We start from the raw sequence: 12,095 nt of genomic DNA on the forward strand, positions 1-12,095 counted from the left end.
GATAGGTTCGAGTTTGCACGTGGAGTTCGGATTTTTCCCTCCAAAAAAACGGAACTCAGAAAGAGGCAAAACGTCATCTTGCACGGACGAACATCATCATTCCTGGACTTTTGTCCAGGAATGATGATGTTCGTCCATGCAAGATGACGTTTTGCCTCTTTCTGAGTTCCGTTTTTTTGGAGGGAAAAATCCGAACTCCACGTGCAAACTCGAACCTATCCGAGCCTGCACATCCCTAATTTGTATCAAAACAAACTGTTGAATTTATTTTCAGCAACTGGCAATAATGTGCTTAGAAAGCTTTTAGAAGCAGTAAACCAAACAAAGGTTTTAATATAGAAAACTGTGCAGCCCTCCCCTTGAGTATTAAAAGAAAATTGTCAACATGTGTTACATTTAAGAAATTACATAATACTCCAATTTAAAAATCAAATAAAAAACAAACAATTTCACTAATCGGGATATAACAAGCCTAAAAACACACTACTCTGCATATATTTTTAATTAAAAGTACACTGTTTGAACAAATCTATTTCCAACAAACATTTAGAGAGAAAAGTTGGAACAATAAAATTACATTTATCTGCATAGAAGCTACAAGAATATGAAATTGGGTACGATGTGTAAAAAGTGCTGTTATTTCCTGTTAGGGAATGTGAAATTGTAAGCAGATGGCGTACTTCGAGTGTACTATTATTCTCCTAAATGCAGTGCAGAGTGCTGTACTGCTGCTATAAATCATACAATGCCTAGGCCAGCCATTCATGTGTGGGGTTTTTTCTATTCAGCAGTCATAACACTCTTTTGTATTATTTTAAATCAATTGCAGCCAAGTCACAACAACTAATAAGACTTGCATAAAACAAACATCTGAGATTGAAGATGAACCTTTATTTACATAATGCACAAAAACAAACATTACAATTAATAGAGGCAAATGCAGTGTTGAGTTCTCATTAGCTGTGAAGTGGTTAATTAACCTTTTAACAATCTAAAACTTTCTTAATTAGTTGTGTTTATTTGTGGCCTAGAGATAATATCATCATCTGTTTAAGACACTTATTTTTCACATAAAAGCCCAGACAACATTATCTGAAGTAGTCAGGTAGAGCAAAGGTTTCAAGACAATTTTAAAAAATAATGTCTGAGACATTTAATGCAAAGTACAAATAAGATAGCATTTAATAAATGCTGTAATCTAATAAACATAATGCCAAGAGGGAGAATATGCTACAAGCCACAGCAACCAGATTTCAAATATTACCAGATCGGTGTAAGACTAATAAAATTACATTAAATTAGTTATGGGCACATGTTTTACTTCCAATATTTTATTAAATAAACCTTATGGCGCAACCTTCAACCAGTTTGCAGATTTTATTTTAACTTAACTATATCATGTCTAGTTTTAAACAGCGAGTCATTTTCAATATATTTCATTATATACAAACAAACATCTTTTTAAAAACTTAAAAATCAGATTGAGTTCCACCATACCGAAATGGAAAAGATTGGCGCTGTTGTTGGCAGTGGCAAGGTGGTATAAATGAGGAAAGGAAAAGCATATAAAGGGAAGAGAGCCTTGCTTGTGAGCTTACAATCTAAAATTTCACAACCACCACCCAAACAGGGCTATTAAATAAACTATTTACTGTATAAATTAGGGATGTGCAGGCTCGGTTTTACTCGGATTTAACCTGCTCACCCCTAGTATAAATAAGGGAAAAGAAGCGCAGCCTAATGTACTGTTAATTTAAAGGAAGATAACTTTGCAGTTTAAGGACTAGATTAAATTGAAAACAAAATATTTTAAAGGAAAATAACTTTCAATAATCAGAAATACGTTTGTCAAAGTTACATAATTTCGAAAATCTAGCCCTGCAGGTCAATGGAATATTCTTTGCAGTCATAATGAATATTAAGTTATTGTTATTGCGCACTTAGTTGTGGTTAGGGGTAGAGCTAAGAACCAGGGCCGGCCCCAGGCATAGGCATAATAGGCAAATGCCTAGGGGCATCCCAAGCCTTGGGTGGTTAAATTTTTTTTTTCCTTTCAGCTGGCTCTGGCACTGATCGCTATCTTAGTGATCCGAGCCAGCCAGCAGGAGAGGTCAGGAGGCTGCAGCAGGATCACACTGAGCGGTGACTTACACAGGCAGAGAGTTTTTTACTTAAGTGAAAGCCAGGCAATGTTTGTGGAGCTGCAAGACCCTGCCCAGCCCCAGCCATTTAGGATTAAGGTAAGAGCTGGATGAGGGGAAGTCAGATACAGATGGGAAGTAGGGGCTCAGGGCGCTGATGACAATGCTATGGGAGTGGGAGGCAGATACATATGGGGGAGTGGAGGCTGAAAGGGCTGATGACATTGTTATGGGGAGGAGGAGGAGGCAGAGACATGGGGGTGTGGGGGCTTAGGGTTGATGACAGTGCTATTGGGGGATGGGGACACATGAGGCAGAGTCAAAAGGGGAGTGGCCAGGGCCGGATCTACAATTACACATGGTACGCAGCAGAGGAGGGAGCGCTGGCTGCGACCATTCTAATTTATTATGTAAGCCACAACAAGGCAGCCAGTAGCTGAGGTGGGCCGTGGGCAGACTGTCACTGTGACACAGCTGCACCACACTTGTAATGGGCCCCTTGCTTGTAGGGAGCGACGTGACAACATGCCGCCACATGGCAGCGCAGCGCACAAACTGTGCTGGGGCTGGACACCTCAGAGGGTGAAAGGATGGCAAGAGCCACCGCCCAGTTTTGGGGAAGGATCATTGGTGCTGGCGGCCATCTTTTTGTTCCTCCCGGGCATTCCGTCACCATCATTAATCAAGTCCCTACTAGCCCTGGCATGGCTGGCCTGCTGATAAGTTGTTAACAGTCAGTGCCAGACTGACTGTGTTGCAGTAATTGGCCAGCAGCTCCCGGAGTGCTGGGCATGCATCCAGCTTGACAAATGGCTCGTGGGTACAGCTTTACTCATGAGATCATGCCCCCTACATTTTTTGGGGTGTGTGCCTTAGGCATGTGCAACAATATACCTAGTGGTGCCAGTTAATATATTTGCTTACCAAAAAAATCAGGGCCGACCTGGGTGGCTCAGGGTGCTAATGACACTGCTATTGGGGGGAGAGGAAGACATATTGGTAGTGGGAGCCCAGGGGTATATGAGCATGGTGCTGTGCTGGGAGAGTGCATGGTGAGTGGTGCTGTAATCTGTGCTACTGGGGGTGCTAGTTGAGGGGTGATGTGCTGGGTGAGGGGTGCTGTGTTAGGAGAGGGGTCCTGGGTGAAAGATACTGTGCTGGGAGAGGGGAACTGTGAAGGGAGAGCCTGTGGTGCTGTGAGCGGTGAAGGTGCCCCATAGAATGCATTCTGAGGTGGGGGTATAAAAGACTTTCCCCTAAACTCTGTCCTTTTTTTCTTTAGTTACACAGTGTGCTGTGAGGGGAGAGCCTGGGATTGTCTGCTGGGGGCATCAGCCAAAATCTTGCCTAGGGCACCAAATTGGCTAGGGTCGGCTCTGCTAAGAACACCAACTAACATCCTTTCACACTTCAATCACGCAGTTTTGTGAGCTAGGAAGAGGAAATTGCTTCCAGGAACATACCAGTTATTGAGTGTTATATTAAAACTACAACAGTCAATTTTCAAGTGAATCTGCCTGTGCTTTAATTAACTCTTATGGCTTCAATCAAAGGTCCTCCATTGCTGTTCTTGCTTATTTTTTTTTTGACTGTAGTGTATTGGTCTTATGTTTTGGCTGTGTTTTAATTTTATAGCACAATGTACTTTATGCCTAATTGTTTAACTTAATTTCTATCAAATGATATTAATTCTACTTTTTTAATACTACTGGTATTCTAGCAAGATTTTCCTGTCTTTATAAATCCTTATTTTGCCCCTGCTGAAGCCATTGGAAGCTTATTTATAAATGGATATAAAGTGATAAAAAAAAATAATGTGCTTAATGACATGTAGCTTAAACAAAATACTACCACATGATAAATGCATAATTATTGCACATAGTGGTTTGTTTTGTTGCTTAGGAGGTGGCAGGATGGATTTGCAAAGTCACCTAGCAACTAAAATGGTGTTCTCGAATATAATAATCCCGTTCTAAATACTCCTCAGTGTTGCGTTTTGGAACTGAGGAAATTGCTAGTACTGCTGAAATAGAAGATCCTGTAGGCTAGGATGATGCCATGAAGCAGTCCTTTAATTAGAGTGCTGCTACTGTTCAGTGGGCTCAATTCAAGGGTGCAAGAAGAAATCCTTCGGTCGGGCTTGACAGCGAGCAGAATTGAATAGCATCGGGAGCTATTCAATTTGCGTTGAATTGAATTGAGCCCACGTATTAGTACTACTCTGTGCATTTAGCTATAAGTTGCATAGCAGAACCCTGTAACAAAGTAGAAAAATACAAATATTTCTGTTTAATATTTATGCCAAGTAAAAACATCTTCCACTTGCAGCCGTTAAAAGTTTGAAATAAATGTCTTATTTAGCTTAACCCCCATGTTTATGCTCAAACAAAAAGAAGAATGCATTGGAACATTAGTACATGTCCAGGTTCGATTTTCCTTCTTTCCAGAAGATGGCACCATTTATTACAGAATGCAGTAATTTCAACCTCGGAGTGTGATGCAGATATTTTCCGGTGTTGCATTACTGGGAACCGCGTTTACTCATGTTTTCTTGTGTGTTTGTAAAAAATAAAAAAATAAAAAAAAAATCACAAGGACAGTTGCAGCCATTACATAACACACATCACTATACTTTTCAGGAGATGCTGCTTATTCTGCCTTATTTCATCCCTATATTTGAAACATATCAGTTGCTTAAAAGTTCCTTTTTTTTTCATCCTTTGACCTGTCCTATTGCCAAATGACAGAGGATCTAACAAAGGCACATTCTGGCATTTTATATTAGCTCCAGGCATTCCTGTTGGCTCTTGCTGTTTAAGCAAAGAGAGGATGCACATGGGAGGCACAGGCAATCTCCTGTGGGACACAATACTGCCTGTACAGTATCTACAACAAAGCTCAGTCATTTGTACTAGGAGGAAGCTGCTTTAAGCAAACATCAATAAGGTCACTTAAAGCCGGATTTGCATTGTTTAGTTTAAGCCCAAGTGATTGACTCAAGCCTTTCATCCTCTTCATTCTTCAACATTCCCTTGTATTCTGTATGTACACTTTAAAACACATATTAATAAAAAAATGCTAAATGTCACATTACTTCTAGACTATATGATGAGGAATCAATGTGGGGAAGCATACATCATCATCTAGTTTCTTCCTATAGGAAGCTGTTCTAATAGCAAGATTCAGGCAGTAAATGTACTTTTTGCCATAATACTAACACGATAGCTATTACAACTTAGAATGCTTGGTGTTGTAAAGAGGAACTAGCTAGTCTGAAAGAACAAGCAAATACATTTTCAGCTGACACCCTTCTTATCAATCTCCACCAGTCAGGCCTCATGGCCCAGAGGGATCTGGAGGCCCACACCTTGAGTACACTACCTTCTTTTTGCTCCCTCCAGGGCCCCTAGAGGATGTCATGGTAACAGCTGCAACCTCCTAGCCCTGCCCTGTAAAACTCATTTGACAGAGCATGCTGTGGAATGCTTTTATCTCGCTGACAAAGAGAAACCTTCCACTGCAGTTCAGTACTTATTCCTAATATACCGAGCGCCAGTCAAAGATCCTTTACACATGAATGTTCCCATTCAGTGTGAAAAACCTTCCATTCATAATAAAGAAACCAGCTCAGACACAGTGTAGTACATTTTTCCTAGACCTACATGTGTTTGTATACAGATTAGTCAGATCTGCATCTGATGAAAAGTTGACTGTCTTAAATCTTGGGACTTCATAAAGATTCTCTTGTTAAAGCAAAAGGTAATCCAATAACCGATCCAACACCACTAAATATGCCAAGTCATTTAACGGTCCCCCCACAGAAAAAAACTTGTGACAATCTGCACTGATCACTGAATGTACACAATCAGACCAAAATTTAAGAGGTCCATGTTACCTGCTTATTTGATCCCTACATAGTGGATGTAGTTGCTTTGTTGATGGTTATAACGTTAACAACTAGTATGTGTGTGGACAGTGTAACCCAGAGGTGGTATAAATGCAAATAACACATTTTAACAATGCCAGCATTATATCTTTAAACATGTTTAAAGCTATAGTACCGACAGTTAAAATGCTTTAATTATTATTATCCTTTATTTATAAGGCGCCACAAGGGTTCCGCAGCGCCTCAAAAAGTACATTAACAAACGAGCAAACTCGTAAAACAGCGACTTACAGTACAAAACAATACAGAATAAGCACAGTTTATAAATATTGCTGCAGCAATCATAACACAAAAAAGCAGCAGGGAGTCAGCTACCAAGTGTAAAGTGCCCTTGTGGAGAGTTTTGAGTAGATGATCGTATGAGTGAGGGAAGGAAAAGCACATAAGGGAAGAGGGCCCTGCTCATGGGAGCTTACATTCCATAGGGGGGGGGGGACAGACAGGGGTGACACAGATAGGGTAGACAGTGAGGAAGAAGCATGTAAGCAGCATGGTAGGATGAGAGCTGGAAGTATTTGAAGTAGTTAGTCTTGAGAGCCTGTTTGAGGATTTGTAGAGAGGTGGAGAGTGGGAGAGGGAGAGAGCACCAGAGGAAGGGAGCAGCATGGGCGAGATCTTGGAGGCAGGAGTGGAAGGAAGTGATCAATAATATGCAAGAGGGGCAAGATGCATTTGTAGGAAAGGGAGGGAGATTCATGTGATGTAGATGAAGGTGTGGTGAAGTGAGAGGGAGAGGAGGGTGGGTGCTGAGCTTAGTGGTTGGGTAGTAGGACCATTGTGGGGGAGAAAAGAAGGAAAGAGGAGTAACAGGAGAGGAGAAGGAGGGAAGCAGAGGGGAGGAATACAGACAGAGGAGGGGAGAGAAGGGGAGGAAGAAGTGGAGGAGACTAGGGGGGAAGGATAGAGGTGGGAACAGAGGGCAGAATAATGGATTAGGTAGGCACTGAGTAAAGTGAGAATTTGAAGAAAACATGGTCACAGTGTGGATGAGGTAAGAATAGTGTATGTGTGAGAACGACAGTGTTGAAGGTTTTTCAAAAAAACTGGTGAAAGAACACAGTTGGTGAATGCGTATGCTTGATGACAAAAGGTTTTTTTTTATTGAGGGGAATATACGTTTTTTAAAGGGTTTTGAAAATTTGTAATAAAAAAGAATTTCAAAGTTGTGAGGCTAGGCAAAAGCAATGGTAAATCAGACTGTATATGCAAGGTTTAAAGGTTACTTTGCATTGGTTCAAATAAGAATTTAGTTTTTAGTGAAAAAAGAGGCAGCACATAATGTCTTGGCAATGACCAGACAAGGAGTTCAGTCTTGCATGTCCTGGTTATGCAGGCAGCAGATATTTGTTGTGAAGATGTAGTGAACTCACACTTGATGCTCCATAGGTGTTCATATGCAGTATTGATAGCAGTTTAGTTGTGTTTGACGAAATGTTCTCCTTTTGTTTTTCTTCGGTTTAACGGCGGTCTAACACTGACATTTTCCCTAAAATCTATTTTGCACTTGTGAAGGAGTCTGCTAACTACAGCGAAGGCTAAAACAGCCTAGTGAATGATATTTAAGTAGAGATGTACCCAAGTGTGCATCCTAATTAATGACAACCCCCCACTGGCCAGCCAATACAGACCCAGCAATAAAATGGCTTAAACAAACATGTAGCACATACCAAACATTTAGGACTTAAGATCAATCATGCCTACACACAATCTAAAGACTGGAGATAGTACTTATGGCAATTTATATACAATACAATATTATAAGACTGCAGCAGACTTCAGATATTAATTGTTGATTATCTAAATCTAAAATTCAAATAAAGCAGCACATCAGGAGTAATGTTCTCCAGCAGACTACAGATATTAATTGTTGATTACCTAAATCTAAAAATTCTAAATTAGCATTAGTTCTGCGCTAGTATTATACAGTCGATAGTACACTGTCCACACACTAATTGTTGACCTAGCAACAGTTGACAAAACATACCACTACCCTAACTAGAGATGCCAACACGATCATTGCATTAAGAATTCTTCACATTCACGGATTCAAAATGGAGTCTAGGACATTTGGGGCCTACACACACATTAACTACTGCCAGGAAAGAGATTCTCCAGGCAGGTTAGAAAAAATGTTAAAAATTATCTGCTTTCAGGTGCACATACTGATTTTTATTTATTTGCTTAAGATATAAATGGAAATCCAAGGTGATTTTAATAAAACCCTTTTAAAATGTTTTTTAACTTCCTTCCTCTGGGAGCCTCACAATTCATTCACTCTGTTTAGCAAGCTTCTGACCTGGACCTCTGGCCATCACCTTTTGCATTGCTTGGTTTTCTCAGCAGCAGGATGGCACTGATGAGGAGAGAGTACGATGCAGGTGTGTGCGCATGCATATGTGGCCCCACAGATCTAAGTGATTCTGTCACTTAAGTCTGGATATGCAGGACAGGCGAAAACATACATAAAAGCATGTTAGCGCAATTGTGAATCATGCAGGCTCATAAGATAAAGTTGCCAACCATCACAAATCTTAAGATATTTGCAACCTATGACATGAATGTAATTGCAAATTGTGGCCATGGCTAATTCTGCATGAGCCCAAAGGTCTGTAAATGAAAGCCTTCGAGAAGCAGAGCTGTGCTGAATATGGTCAGTAGAGGGGCCATATGAAACTGGTACACTGTGAAGAAGTAGAAGTACTATTATTGGGAAGCAAGGATATGGAGAAAAATATTTAAATTCGCCTTTATAAACATCCTCCTATTCCTAATGATTGTTGGTAGTGAAAGGAACGAATATTAACAGTGAGCGTGGCTGCATTACCCCTTGTTTCGTATGTACCTTATAATACTCAAGAAGCATAACATACACTACCTGAAAAATCCTGCTGCTTAGCTATTAGCAGACCCTTTGATTTTAAGCCTCAAACATTTCATGCCGTGTTTAAATCCAGAAGGTATAGAGAACAAGCAAGCAGGATGTGACCTGCAAGGGACCACTTATCCTCGAGCTTTTTATAAACATGTTATTCATATCCAATAGCTTAAAAATCATCTACAAAATGATGACTTCCAGCACATATCCAAAGGCAGAATGCTAGACATAACATGATTCCAACAGTTACAACACAAAACCCATGTGGAATGTGATCTTTGAATTGTGCTGGAAATACAGAATTGCTGAAGACAGGCCATTACTTGGTAATAAGAGCCTAGAGGGGTGAATATATATTTTATTAGTCCAGTATTTTTGTAGTGATCCATTCATTTGCATTACTACAGATAAAACAAAATATAATAAAATACATATAACTCAACAGAAGTTGCCTTGACTAGAAATCAAACCGAAAGCACCAAACCTCTCCTGAGAGAGAGCAGCGGCCAAGCCTCAAACAGGAAACATGCTCATTTCTGAGTCAACTTCACATGACCAATCGGAGTAATACCAGCACCAAAGGTTATTTTGTGAGCCACAGAGGAGCGACTCTGCATGAGAAAACTTTCTGTAGTCACATGCCATGGGTATGTAATGTTATTACACACCAATTAGCTGTTCATAAACTTCTATAAAACAGATCTCTGATAAAAAAAATTTTTTAGAACCAACTGAAATTATCTATGTACAAGATTTTTTTCAGTTCATTAACATTTTGTACATTTCCCTCAATATAAAATGAATTTCTTACTGAATGGAGAAAACACCAGTTTACGTTATATTTAAGTCCCTGGTTATTTTACACTGGACACACCTCAACAATCAGAGTAAATATTTTCTTGAATACATTATGAAAAGAAGAGTAAAATTCTAAAAAAATATTCACAGACATTATTTATATTCCTAACAAAGGGATCAATGTGAGGTCTAAAAAGCAGGAAAAGTCCCAGCTGACAACCATTTTAGAGTTTTCAAAACCATAGCAGAAAAATAAACTGAAAGAAATTGCACAGCATGGCTCAGTTATTTCTCAATTTCCTTTCCGAATGCCTTGCTGTGCTTTTCCTTTCCTAGGTGGACTGGCAAAGATAAATTAGCATCATTATTTCTCTGGAGCAACATAGCCTGCTTATCTTCTTCAAAGTACAGGCTCGGTTCAAATAATATGCAAAGATGACTCTGCTATTTCACTTGACAAATTTGTGGGTCATAATGTTAAAGATACACTGGGGAAACATCTTGGCATTATCTTTTTACATTGCCCATCACCCTATCTGACATGATCCCATTTAATCATGATACTCTTTTCTGGTAGCAGGATTTACATTCATGTGTTTACTTCTCTTCTGTCAAAACAAAAGGTAGAGAAGCCATGAAAAAAAAGCATCTAGTGGAATGGCCGCTAAGAAACCTACACTTACAATAAATACCCAGGGTGACAAGCTTCTCTACTGTAATGTACCAATACTAACAGAAATTGTCTCCTTGCGTTTTATTTATAAAATTCTGTAAGGTCTATCCAGTCGCCAATATGCATGAACAGTGGGAGCTAGGGAGACAGGACATACCTAGCCAGAGAAGAGGAACTGCTGTGGACGGGGTGCTTGGCGAAACAGATGGAGCACAGGTGCTGGAGCAGAGACCAGGACCTAGCAGTGGATAGAGAGGGGGGTTCTCCCTTTACTAGTTGTGAATAATGAGCTTTACCCGGTAATCAAGTGTGATAGTCATTCTAAAGGCAAATGATACACATGAGTAGTGCAGTCGTGTAGCCACTTTAAGTCACACTGCAAACTTTCATGACTAATCTTCCACCACCTACACTTGTTACACTTCCTGTCAACAGTTTTAGAATACCCCCATTGAAATTGAACTCCGTAAATAACCTGAAATGGTACAAAAGTAAATGGTAAATTAGAGGTTAAAAAAAAATAAAATGAGGTTAGCAAAAACAGAAAAATAAAAATTTTAGCAATATATAAAGGGCATTTTTCAGGAACAAGTAATGTGTTAAGAACTTACAGCTGCTCTGCAGAAATGGAAGTAACTTAAGCCTTAATGTTAATGCGATTAATTCCTACAGGTGTCCTATCAGTTGATTACAAACCCACTGTATGTATAAAAGGGTTGACTATTACACACCCTAAAGCATTATTTGGACACTATTGCATTGCATGAATTAGTATTTTGTTACCATAACAGCAAAGAATGCCAAGGGGTCAGTGAGTACATTTTAATACACCATCAAAAGGTACTTGGAAGCTAACAGGAAGCATGAAGCACCACCAGTGGACTATTGAAGCATGGAAGGTCTTATGGACAGATTTATCAAAATTTGAAAAAACAAGTTTTTCACGCAGGGTTTTTGTACGCTGCTGGTTTGGCAGAGGAGGGTTCAACAGTGTGTAACACCAATTGTCATACATGGAGGAACGTGATGGTCTGGGGTTCTTTTGTTGGATCAACTTGCACAGAGTGAATGGCACCCTAAACAAAAAGGGCTACCACAGCAATTGCAAAACCATGCAATACACTGTGGTCTACACCTAGTTGGTAAAGGTTTCATTCTACAGTAAGATAATGACTCAAAACATGCCTCTAGGCTATGTCAGAACCTCAAAGTTATTTTTACCTTAGAATGGAGGTATATTTTGGGTGATTATCTTGATGTAGGACGGACACTTGACCAATCAGACACACTAGATGGTATTGATCGCATGGCGCTGCAAAATGCTGTGATTGCCTTTTTGCTTCAGGGAAAAAGGTCAAATAATGAAAACTGTAGGCTTCAAATCATGGAATGGCCAGCAGAGACTCCAGACTTAAACCACATTGTTTGTGATAAACTAGGATGAACCTACAAGTGCAGCACAACTGTAGGAACTTCTGCAACAATGTTGGAAAGATCTTCCAGATCAATATTTCCTTTCTATTGTAAAAAGAATGCCACAAGTGTGGCGGTTATATCTGCTATTCTGAGGAGCTAAAAAAGAAAATTTAGATTCAATGTGATAAAATGTTTCTATAATTTTTTTTTATATGCTTTAATTTCAGAGTACATTGAGACATTAAA

The sequence above is a fragment of the Taudactylus pleione genome, unplaced genomic scaffold (genome assembly GCF_031769625.1).
Source record: "Taudactylus pleione unplaced genomic scaffold, aTauple2 ptg000125l, whole genome shotgun sequence".
Classification (NCBI taxonomy): domain Eukaryota; kingdom Metazoa; phylum Chordata; class Amphibia; order Anura; family Myobatrachidae; genus Taudactylus; species Taudactylus pleione.